This window comes from Ranitomeya variabilis, chromosome 1 (assembly GCF_051348905.1).
Source record: "Ranitomeya variabilis isolate aRanVar5 chromosome 1, aRanVar5.hap1, whole genome shotgun sequence".
NCBI lineage: Eukaryota > Metazoa > Chordata > Amphibia > Anura > Dendrobatidae > Ranitomeya > Ranitomeya variabilis.
Genome location: NC_135232.1, coordinates 647,749,734 through 647,761,728, shown reverse-complemented (window position 1 = coordinate 647,761,728; position 11,995 = coordinate 647,749,734).

Here is an 11,995-nt window from a genome sequence, read left to right as displayed (position 1 = left end):
ATGGAAACTAAACTGACCATGAACTAAACCTGCCGCACAACTAACAGTAGCCGGGTAGCGTTGCCTACGTTTTTTATCCCTAGACGCCCAGCGCCGGCCGGAGGACTAACTAATCCTGGCAGAGGAAAATATAGTCCTGGCTCACCTCTAGAGAAATTTCCCCGATAGGCAGACAGAGGCCCCCACATATATTGGCGGTGATTTTAGATGAAATGACAAACGTAGTATGAAAATAGGTTTAGCAAAATTGAGGTCCGCTTACTAGATAGCAGAAAGACAGAAAGGGCACTTTCATGGTCAGCTGAAAACCCTATCAAAACGCCATCCTGAAATTACTTTAAGACTCTAGTATTAACTCATAACATCAGAGTGGCAATTTCAGATCACAAGAGCTTTCCAGACACAGAAACGAAACTACAGCTGTGAACTGGAACAAAATGCAAAAACAAACGAGGACTAAAGTCCAACTTAGCTGGGAGTTGTCTAGCAGCAGGAACATGCACAGAAAGGCTTCTGATTACAATGTTGACCGGCATGGAAGTGACAGAGGAGCAAGGTTAAATAGCGACTCCCACATCCTGATGGAAACAGGTGAACAGAGGGGATGATGCACACCAGTTCAATTCCACCAGTGGCCACCGGGGGAGCCCAAAATCCAATTTCACAACAGTACCCCCCCCTCAAGGAGGGGGCACCGAACCCTCACCAGAACCACCAGGGCGATCAGGATGAGCCCTATGAAAGGCACGGACCAGATCGGAGGCATGAACATCAGAGGCAGTCACCCAAGAATTATCCTCCTGACCGTATCCCTTCCATTTGACCAGATACTGGAGTTTCCGTCTGGAAACCCGGGAGTCCAAGATTTTTTCCACAACGTACTCCAACTCGCCCTCAACCAACACCGGAGCAGGAGGCTCAACGGAAGGCACAACCGGTACCTCATACCTGCGCAACAATGACCGATGAAAAACATTATGAATAGAAAAAGATGCAGGGAGGTCCAAACGGAAGGACACAGGGTTAAGAATCTCCAATATCTTGTACGGGCCGATGAACCGAGGCTTAAACTTAGGAGAAGAAACCCTCATAGGGACAAAACGAGAAGACAACCACACCAAGTCCCCAACACAAAGCCGAGGACCAACCCGACGCCGGCGGTTGGCAAAAAGCTGAGTCTTCTCCTGGGACAACTTCAAATTGTCCACTACCTGCCCCCAAATCCGATGCAACCTCTCCACCACAGCATCCACTCCAGGACAATCCGAAGATTCCACCTGACCAGAAGAAAATCGAGGATGAAACCCCGAATTACAGAAAAAAGGAGACACCAAGGTGGCAGAGCTGGCCCGATTATTGAGGGCAAACTCCGCTAAAGGCAAAAAAGCAACCCAATCATCCTGATCTGCAGACACAAAACACCTCAAATATGTCTCCAAGGTCTGATTCGTCCGCTCGGTCTGGCCATTAGTCTGAGGATGGAAAGCAGACGAGAAAGACAAATCTATGCCCATCCTAGCACAGAATGCTCGCCAAAATCTAGACACGAATTGGGTTCCTCTGTCAGAAACGATATTCTCCGGAATACCATGCAAACGGACCACATTTTGAAAAAACAGAGGAACCAACTCGGAAGAAGAAGGCAACTTAGGCAGGGGAACCAAATGGACCATCTTAGAGAAACGGTCACACACCACCCAGATGACAGACATCTTCTGAGAAACAGGAAGATCCGAAATAAAATCCATCGAGATGTGCGTCCAGGGCCTCTTCGGGATAGGCAAGGGCAACAACAATCCACTAGCCCGAGAACAACAAGGCTTGGCCCGAGCACAAACGTCACAAGACTGCACAAAGCCTCGCACATCTCGAGACAGGGAAGGCCACCAGAAGGACCTTGCCACCAAATCCCTGGTACCAAAGATTCCAGGATGACCTGTCAACGCAGAAGAATGAACCTCAGAAATGACTTTACTGGTCCAATCATCAGGAACAAACAGTCTACCAGGTGGGCAACGATCAGGTCTATCCGCCTGAAACTCCTGCAAGGCCCGCCGCAGGTCTGGAGAAACGGCAGACAATATCACTCCATCCTTAAGGATACCTGTAGGTTCAGAGTTACCAGGGGAGTCAGGCTCAAAACTCCTAGAAAGGGCATCCGCCTTAACATTCTTAGAACCCGGCAGGTAGGACACCACAAAATTAAACCGAGAGAAAAACAACGACCAGCGCGCCTGTCTAGGATTCAGGTGTCTGGCGGACTCAAGATAAATTAGATTTTTGTGGTCAGTCAATACCACCACCTGATGTCTAGCCCCCTCAAGCCAATGACGCCACTCCTCAAAAGCCCACTTCATGGCCAAAAGCTCCCGATTCCCAACATCATAATTCCGCTCGGCGGGCGAAAATTTACGCGAGAAAAAGGCACAAGGTCTCATCACGGAACAATCGGAACTTCTCTGCGACAAAACCGCCCCAGCTCCGATTTCAGAAGCGTCGACCTCAACCTGAAAAGGAAGAGCAACATCAGGCTGACGCAACACAGGGGCGGAAGAAAAGCGGCGCTTAAGCTCCCGAAAGGCCTCCACAGCAGCAGGGGACCAATCAGCAACATCAGCACCCTTCTTAGTCAAATCAGTCAATGGTTTAACAACATCAGAAAAACCAGCAATAAATCGACGATAAAAGTTAGCAAAGCCCAAAAATTTCTGAAGACTCTTAAGAGAAGAAGGTTGCGTCCAATCACAAATAGCCTGAACCTTGACAGGATCCATCTCGATGGAAGAGGGGGAAAAAATATATCCCAAAAAGGAAATCTTTTGAACCCCAAAAACGCACTTAGAACCCTTCACACACAAGGAATTAGACCGCAAAACCTGAAAAACCCTCCTGACCTGCTGGACATGAGAGTCCCAGTCATCCGAAAAAATCAAAATATCATCCAGATACACAATCATAAATTTATCCAAATAATCACGGAAAATGTCATGCATAAAGGACTGAAAGACTGAAGGGGCATTTGAAAGACCAAAAGGCATCACTGTTGTGAATTTGGATTCTGGGCTCCCCCGGTGGCCGCTTGTGGAATTGGACTTGTCATCCTCTTTCCTGTTTCACCTGGTTCCATCAGTAGTGGGTGTCGCTATTTAAGCTCATTTCTCTGGTGGTTTCTTGCCGGTCAACAATGTTATCTGATGCCTCTCAGTGCTTGTTCCTGCTTCTGACAACTACTAGATAAGTTGGACTTTTGTCCATGTTTCGTTTGCCTATTTGTTCCAGTTCACAGCTGAAGTTTTGTTACTGTGTCTGGAAAGCTCTCGTTGATCAGGGATTGCTACTCTGGTGTTATGAGTTAATGCCAGAGTTTAAGGTAATCTCTGGATGGTGTTTTGTTAGTGTTTTTCTGCTGACCATGAAAGTATACTATCTGTCTTCTGCTATCTAGTAAGCGGACCTCAAATTTGCTAAGACTATTTTCCTGCTGCGTTTGTTGTTTCATCTGAACTCACCGTCATTATATGTGGGGGGCTACTGTCTTCTTTGGAATATTTCTCTAGAGGTGAGCCAGGTCTTATATTTCCCTCTGCTAGCTATTTAGGTCTTAGGCCAGAGCTGGGCATCTAGCAATAAATAGGAAATGCTACCTGGCTATTTCTAGTTGCGCGGCAGGCTTAGTTCATGGTCAGTATAGTTCCATCTTCCGAGAGCTTGTCCCTCTATAGGCTTGCTATGATCTCTGCTTGCAGAGATCATGACAGTTTGACCGGCCAATAAAGTGTTAAAGACCCAGGTTGAGAAAGGAGAGTTATAAGAAGTCTGCTGGAATTTTTTTTTTTTTTTTTTTTCCCTCCAGTTTGCCTTGCTGCAGTCTTTTTTCTCTCTCTCCTCCTCATCTCTGTATGGCTCTGTGTGCACCTGACAATAATGGATCTTCAGAGTGTAACTGCGGGTTTGAATAATCTCATCACGAAAGTACAAAATTTACAAGATTTTGTGGTACATGCTCCAGTATCTGAGCCGAGAATTCCTTTGCCGGAGTTCTTCACAGGGAATAGAGCTAGCTTCCAGAATTTCCGAAATAATTGTAAGCTTTATTTGTCCCTGAAGTCTCGTTCAGCTGGAGACCCTGCTCAGCAGGTTAGGATTGTGATTTCCTTGCTCAGGGGTGACCCTCAAGATTGGGCCTTCTCATTGCCAGCAGGGGATCCTGCGTTGCGCGATGTGGATGCGTTTTTTCTGGCCTTGGGCTTGCTTTATGAGGAACCTCATTTGGAACTTCAGGCAGAAAAAACTTTGATGGCACTATCTCAGGGGCAAGACGAAGCTGAGGTTTACTGCCAAAAATTCCGTAAATGGTCTGTGCTTACTCAGTGGAATGAGTGCGCCTTGGCGGCAACTTTCAGAGAAGGTCTCTCTGATGCCGTTAAGGATGTTATGGTGGGGTTCCCTGTGCCTGCAGGTCTGAATGAGTCCATGACAATGGCTATTCAGATTGATAGGCGTCTGCGGGAGCGCAAACCGGTGCACCATCTGGCGGTGTCTATGGAAAAGACGCCAGAAAGTATGCAGTGTGATAGAATTCTGTCCAGGAGCGAGCGACAGAATTTTAGACGGAAGAATGGATTGTGCTTCTATTGTGGGGATTCTACTCATGTTATATCAGCATGCTCTAGGCGTACAAAGAAGCTTGATAAGTCTGTTTCCATTGGCACCATTCAGTCTAAGTTTATTTTGTCTGTAACCCTGATTTGCTCTTTGTCATCCATTGCCACGGACGCCTATGTTGACTCTGGCGCCGCTCTGAGTCTTATGGATTGGTCCTTTGCCAATCGTTGTGGTTTTGATTTAGAGCCTTTGGAGACTCTTATTCCTCTGAAGGGGATCGACTCCACCCCATTGGCTAATAATAAACCACAATACTGGACACAAGTAACCATGCGTATCAATCCGGATCACCAGGAGATTATTCGTTTCCTGGTGCTGTATAATTTACATGACGATTTGGTACTGGGATTGCCATGGTTGCAGTCTCACAATCCAGTCTTGGACTGGAGAGCAATGTCTGTGTTGAGCTGGGGATGTAAGGGTATTCATGGGGACTTACCTTTGGTTTCTATTTCGTCGTCCATTCCCTCTGAAGTCCCTGAGTTCCTCTCAGATTATCAAGACGTCTTTGATGAACCCAAGCTTGGGTCGTTACCTCCGCACCGTGAGTGCGATTGTGCCATAGATTTGATACCGGGTTGCAAATATCCAAAGGGTCGTTTGTTTAATTTGTCCGTGCCGGAACATGCTGCTATGCGGGAATATATAAAGGAGTCTTTGGAAAAGGGACATATTCGTCCATCTTCTTCTCCCTTGGGAGCTGGGTTTTTCTTTGTCTCAAAAAAGGACGGCTCTTTGAGACCATGTATTGATTATCGGCTTCTGAATAAGATCACTGTTAAGTACCAATACCCATTGCCATTGCTTACTGATTTGTTTGCTCGTATAGAGGGTGCTAAGTGGTTCTCTAAAATTGATCTTCGTGGGGCGTATAATTTGGTGCGGATCAGGCAGGGGGATGAGTGGAAGACCGCATTTAATACGCCCGAGGGCCACTTTGAGTATTTGGTCATGCCTTTTGGTCTTTCTAATGCCCCTTCAGTTTTCCAGTCTTTTATGCATGATATTTTCCGCGATTTTCTGGATAAATTTATGATAATATATCTGGATGATATTCTGATTTTTTCTGATGACTGGGACTCTCATGTCCAGCAGGTCAGGAGAGTTTTTCAGGTTCTGCGGTCTAATTCTTTATGTGTGAAGGGGTCTAAGTGCGTTTTTGGGGTCCAGAAAATTTCCTTTTTGGGGTATATTTTTTCTCCCTCTTCCATTGAGATGGATCCCGTCAAGGTGCAAGCTATTTGTGACTGGACTCAGCCCTCCTCTCTTAAGGGTCTTCAGAGATTTTTGGGCTTTGCCAACTTTTACCGCCGATTTATTGCTGGTTTTTCGGATGTCGTTAAACCACTGACTGATTTGACCAGACATGGCGCTGATGTTGCTAATTGGTCCCCTCATGCTGTAGAGGCCTTTCAGGAGCTTAAGCACCGTTTTGCCTCTGCCCCTGTGTTACGTCAGCCTGATGTGAATCTGCCTTTTCAGGTTGAGGTTGACGCTTCGGAGATCGGAGCTGGGGCAGTGTTGTCGCAGAAAGGTTCCGACTGCTCCGTCATTAGACCTTGTGCCTTCTTTTCTCGCAAATTTTCGCCCGCAGAGCGGAATTATGATGTTGGGAATAGGGAGCTTTTGGCCATGAAGTGGGCGTTTGAGGAGTGGCGCCATTGGCTAGAGGGGGCTAAGCATCAGGTGGTGGTATTGACTGACCACAAAAATTTGATTTATCTTGAGACTGCCAGGCGCCTGAATCCTAGACAGGCGCGCTGGTCTTTATTTTTTTCTCGCTTTAATTTTGTGGTGTCATACCTACCGGGTTCTAAGAATGTTAAGGCAGATGCCCTTTCTAGGAGTTTTGACCCGGACTCTCCTGGTAATACTGAACCCACAGGTATCCTTAGGGAGGGAGTAATTTTGTCGGCCGTTTCTCCTGATCTGCGGCGGTCCTTGCAAGAGTTTCAGGCGGATAGACCGGATCGTTGTCCGCCTGATAGACTGTTTGTTCCGGATGATTGGACCAGTAGAGTCATCTCTGAGGTACATTCTTCTGCATTGGCAGGTCATCCCGGAATTTTTGGTACCAGGGATTTGGTGGCAAGATCCTTCTGGTGGCCTTCCCTGTCACGAGATGTGCGAGTCTTTGTGCAGTCATGTGACATTTGTGCTCGGGCCAAGTCTTGTAGTTCTCGGGCTAGCGGACTGCTGTTGCCCTTGCCTATTCCTAAGAGGCCTTGGACACACATCTCGATGGATTTTATTTCAGATCTGCCTGTTTCCCAGAAGATGTCTGTCATCTGGGTGGTCTGTGACCGTTTCTCTAAAATGGTCCATTTGGTTCCTCTGCCCAAGTTGCCTTCTTCTTCTGAGTTGGTTCCTCTGTTTTTTCAGAATGTTGTCCGATTGCACGGTATTCCTGAGAATATTGTTTCTGACAGAGGTACCCAATTTGTGTCTAGATTTTGGCGGGCATTCTGTGCTAGGATGGGCATAGATTTGTCTTTTTCATCTGCTTTTCACCCTCAGACTAATGGCCAGACCGAGCGGACTAATCAGACCCTGGAGACATATCTGAGGTGTTTTGTCTCTGCTGACCAGGATGATTGGGTTGCTTTTTTGCCATTGGCAGAGTTCGCCCTCAATAATCGGGCCAGCTCTTCCACCTTGGTGTCCCCGTTTTTCTGTAATTCGGGGTTTCACCCTCGATTTTCCTCCGGTCAGGTGGAATCCTCGGATTGTCCTGGAGTGGATGCGGTGGTGGAGAGATTGCATCATATCTGGGGGCAGGTTATGGACAATTTGAAGTTGTCCCAGGAGAAGACTCAGCGTTTTGCCAACCGTCATCGTCGTGTTGGTTCTCGGCTTTGTGTTGGAGATTTGGTCTGGTTGTCTTCTCGTTTTGTCCCTATGAGGGTCTCTTCTCCTAAGTTTAAACCTCGGTTCATCGGCCCTTATAGAATATTGGAGATTCTTAATCCTGTTTCTTTCCGTTTGGACCTCCCTGCGTCCTTTTCCATTCATAACGTTTTTCATCGGTCGTTATTGCGCAGGTATGAGGTGCCTGTTGTACCTTCAGTTGAGCCTCCTGCTCCGGTGTTGGTTGAGGGTGAGTTGGAGTACGTTGTGGAGAAAATTTTGGACTCTCGTGTTTCCAGACGGAGACTCCAGTATCTGGTCAACTGGAAGGGTTACGGCCAGGAGGATAATTCTTGGGTCAATGCATCTGATGTTCATGCTTTTGATCTTGTTCGTGCCTTCCATAGGGCTCATCCTGGTCGCCCTGGTGGATCTGGTGAGGGTTCGGTGCCCCCTCCTTGAGGGGGGGGTACTGTTGTGAATTTGGATTCTGGGCTCCCCCGGTGGCCGCTTGTGGAATTGGACTTGTCATCCTCTTTCCTGTTTCACCTGGTTCCATCAGTAGTGGGTGTCGCTATTTAAGCTCATTTCTCTGGTGGTTTCTTGCCGGTCAACAATGTTATCTGATGCCTCTCAGTGCTTGTTCCTGCTTCTGACAACTACTAGATAAGTTGGACTTTTGTCCATGTTTCGTTTGCCTATTTGTTCCAGTTCACAGCTGAAGTTTTGTTACTGTGTCTGGAAAGCTCTCGTTGATCAGGGATTGCTACTCTGGTGTTATGAGTTAATGCCAGAGTTTAAGGTAATCTCTGGATGGTGTTTTGTTAGTGTTTTTCTGCTGACCATGAAAGTATACTATCTGTCTTCTGCTATCTAGTAAGCGGACCTCAAATTTGCTAAGACTATTTTCCTGCTGCGTTTGTTGTTTCATCTGAACTCACCGTCATTATATGTGGGGGGCTACTGTCTTCTTTGGAATATTTCTCTAGAGGTGAGCCAGGTCTTATATTTCCCTCTGCTAGCTATTTAGGTCTTAGGCCAGAGCTGGGCATCTAGCAATAAATAGGAAATGCTACCTGGCTATTTCTAGTTGCGCGGCAGGCTTAGTTCATGGTCAGTATAGTTCCATCTTCCGAGAGCTTGTCCCTCTATAGGCTTGCTATGATCTCTGCTTGCAGAGATCATGACACATCACCAAATACTCAAAGTGGCCCTCGGGCGTATTAAATGCGGTCTTCCACTCATCCCCCTGCTTAATTCGCACCAAATTATACGCCCCACGGAGATCTATCTTAGAGAACCACTTGGCCCCCTTTATGCGAGCAAACAAATCAGTCAGCAGTGGCAACGGATATTGATATTTAACCGTGATTTTATTCAAAAGCCGATAATCAATACACGGCCTCAAAGAGCCATCTTTCTTAGCCACAAAGAAAAAACCGGCTCCTAAGGGAGATGACGAAGGACGAATATGTCCCTTTTCCAAGGACTCCTTTATATATTCTCGCATAGCAGCATGTTCAGGCACAGACAGATTAAATAAACGACCCTTAGGGTATTTACTACCCGGAATCAAATCTATGGCACAATCGCACTCCCGGTGCGGAGGTAATGAACCAAGCTTAGGTTCTTCAAAAACGTCACGATATTCAGTCAAGAATTCAGGAATCTCAGAGGGAATAGATGATGAAATGGAAACCACAGGTACGTCCCCATGCGTCCCCTTACATCCCCAGCTTAACACAGACATAGCTTTCCAGTCAAGGACTGGGTTATGAGATTGCAGCCATGGCAATCCAAGCACCAACACATCATGTAGGTTATACAGCACAAAAAAGCGAATAATCTCCTGATGATCCGGATTAATCCGCATAGTTACTTGTGTCCAGTATTGTGGTTTATTACTAGCCAATGGGGTGGAGTCAATCCCCTTCAGGGGTATAGGAGTTTCAAGAGGCTCCAAATCATACCCACAGCGTTTGGCAAAGGACCAATCCATAAGACTCAAAGCGGCGCCAGAGTCGACATAGGCATCCGCGGTAATAGATGATAAAGAACAAATCAGGGTCACAGATAGAATAAACTTAGACTGTAAAGTGCCAATTGAAACAGACTTATCAAGCTTCTTAGTACGCTTAGAGCATGCTGATATAACATGAGTTGAATCACCGCAATAGAAGCACAACCCATTTTTTCGTCTTAAATTCTGCCGTTCACTTCTGGACAGAATTCTATCACATTGCATATTCTCTGGCGTCTTCTCAGTAGACACCGCCAAATGGTGCACAGGTTTGCGCTCCCGCAGACGCCTATCGATCTGGATAGCCATTGTCATGGACTCATTCAGACCCGCAGGCACAGGGAACCCCACCATAACATCCTTAATGGCATCAGAGAGACCCTCTCTGAAATTCGCCGCCAGGGCGCACTCATTCCACTGAGTAAGCACAGCCCATTTACGGAATTTCTGGCAGTATATTTCAGCTTCGTCTTGCCCCTGAGATAGGGACATCAAGGCCTTTTCCGCCTGAAGCTCTAACTGAGGTTCCTCATAAAGCAACCCCAAGGCCAGAAAAAACGCATCCACATTGAGCAACGCAGGATCCCCTGGAGCCAATGCAAAAGCCCAATCCTGAGGGTCGCCCCGGAGCAAGGAAATCACAATCCTGACCTGCTGAGCAGGATCTCCAGCAGAGCGAGATTTCAGGGACAAAAACAACTTGCAATTATTTTTGAAATTTTGAAAGCAAGATCTATTCCCCGAGAAAAATTCAGGCAAAGGAATTCTAGGTTCAGATATAGGAACATGAACAACAAAATCTTGTAAATTTTGAACTTTCGTGGTGAGATTATTCAAACCTGCAGCTAAACTCTGAATATCCATTTTAAACAGGTGAACACAGAGCCATTCCAGGATTAGAAGGAGAGAGAGAGAAAGGCTGCAATATAGGCAGACTAGCAAGAGATTCAATTACAAGCACACTCAGAACTGAAGGGAAGGGAAAAAAAAAAAAAAAAATCTTCAGCAGACTTCTCTTTTCTCTGTCAATTAATTTAACCCTTTATGGCCGGTCAAACTGTTATGGTTCTCAATGGCAAGAGAACATAGCCCAGCAAAACATAAGTACTAGCTCTTGGAAGGATGGAAACTAAACTGACCATGAACTAAACCTGCCGCACAACTAACAGTAGCCGGGTAGCGTTGCCTACGTTTTTTATCCCTAGACGCCCAGCGCCGGCCGGAGGACTAACTAATCCTGGCAGAGGAAAATATAGTCCTGGCTCACCTCTAGAGAAATTTCCCCGATAGGCAGACAGAGGCCCCCACATATATTGGCGGTGATTTTAGATGAAATGACAAACGTAGTATGAAAATAGGTTTAGCAAAATTGAGGTCCGCTTACTAGATAGCAGGAAGACAGAAAGGGCACTTTCATGGTCAGCTGAAAACCCTATCAAAACGCCATCCTGAAATTACTTTAAGACTCTAGTATTAACTCATAACATCAGAGTGGCAATTTCAGATCACAAGAGCTTTCCAGACACAGAAACGAAACTACAGCTGTGAACTGGAACAAAATGCAAAAACAAACGAGGACTAAAGTCCAACTTAGCTGGGAGTTGTCTAGCAGCAGGAACATGCACAGAAAGGCTTCTGATTACAATGTTGACCGGCATGGAAGTGACAGAGGAGCAAGGTTAAATAGCGACTCCCACATCCTGATGGAAACAGGTGAACAGAGGGGATGATGCACACCAGTTCAATTCCACCAGTGGCCACCGGGGGAGCCCAAAATCCAATTTCACAACAGAACACCCCATTTGATTGGAACGAGGGGCTGGAGGAATCCTTCACTTGCTTAAAGTCGGCACTGACGGGAGAAGAGGTACTGGCCTACCCCGAATACGACCAACCGTTTGTGCTGTACACGGATGCCAGCAATGTAGGATTGGGAGCCGTGCTGTCCCAGGTCCAGAAAGGCAAGGAGAGGGTAATCGCTTACGCCAGCAGGAAACTTCATCCCACGGAAAGGAACCCTGACAACTACAGTTCCTTTAAGCTGGAATTCCTTGCCATCGTCTGGGCAGTGACAGAGAGGTTCAAACACTACCTGGCCTCAGCGAAATTCACCGTCTTCAGGGATAACAATCCGCTAACGCATCTGGATACCGCCAAACTCGGGGCCTTGGAGCAGCGGTGGATGGCCCGGCTGTCCAACTATGACTTCACCATCAAGTACCGGGCAGGACACAAGAATGCAAATGCCGATGCCTTGTCTCGAATGCCCAATTTGCCAGAAACGGGGGAAGACCCGGAGGCACTTGAAGAGGTGGAGCTGCCTGCATTCCATCGCCCCAAAGCCACTCAGAACTCCCATCATGTGAAGAACAGGCACAAGAATCAACCGGATGCCACGCTGAATCCCCTGCCCCATCACGGATGGGCGGAAACCCAGGATGGTGACCCCGCGGTCCGTCGGGT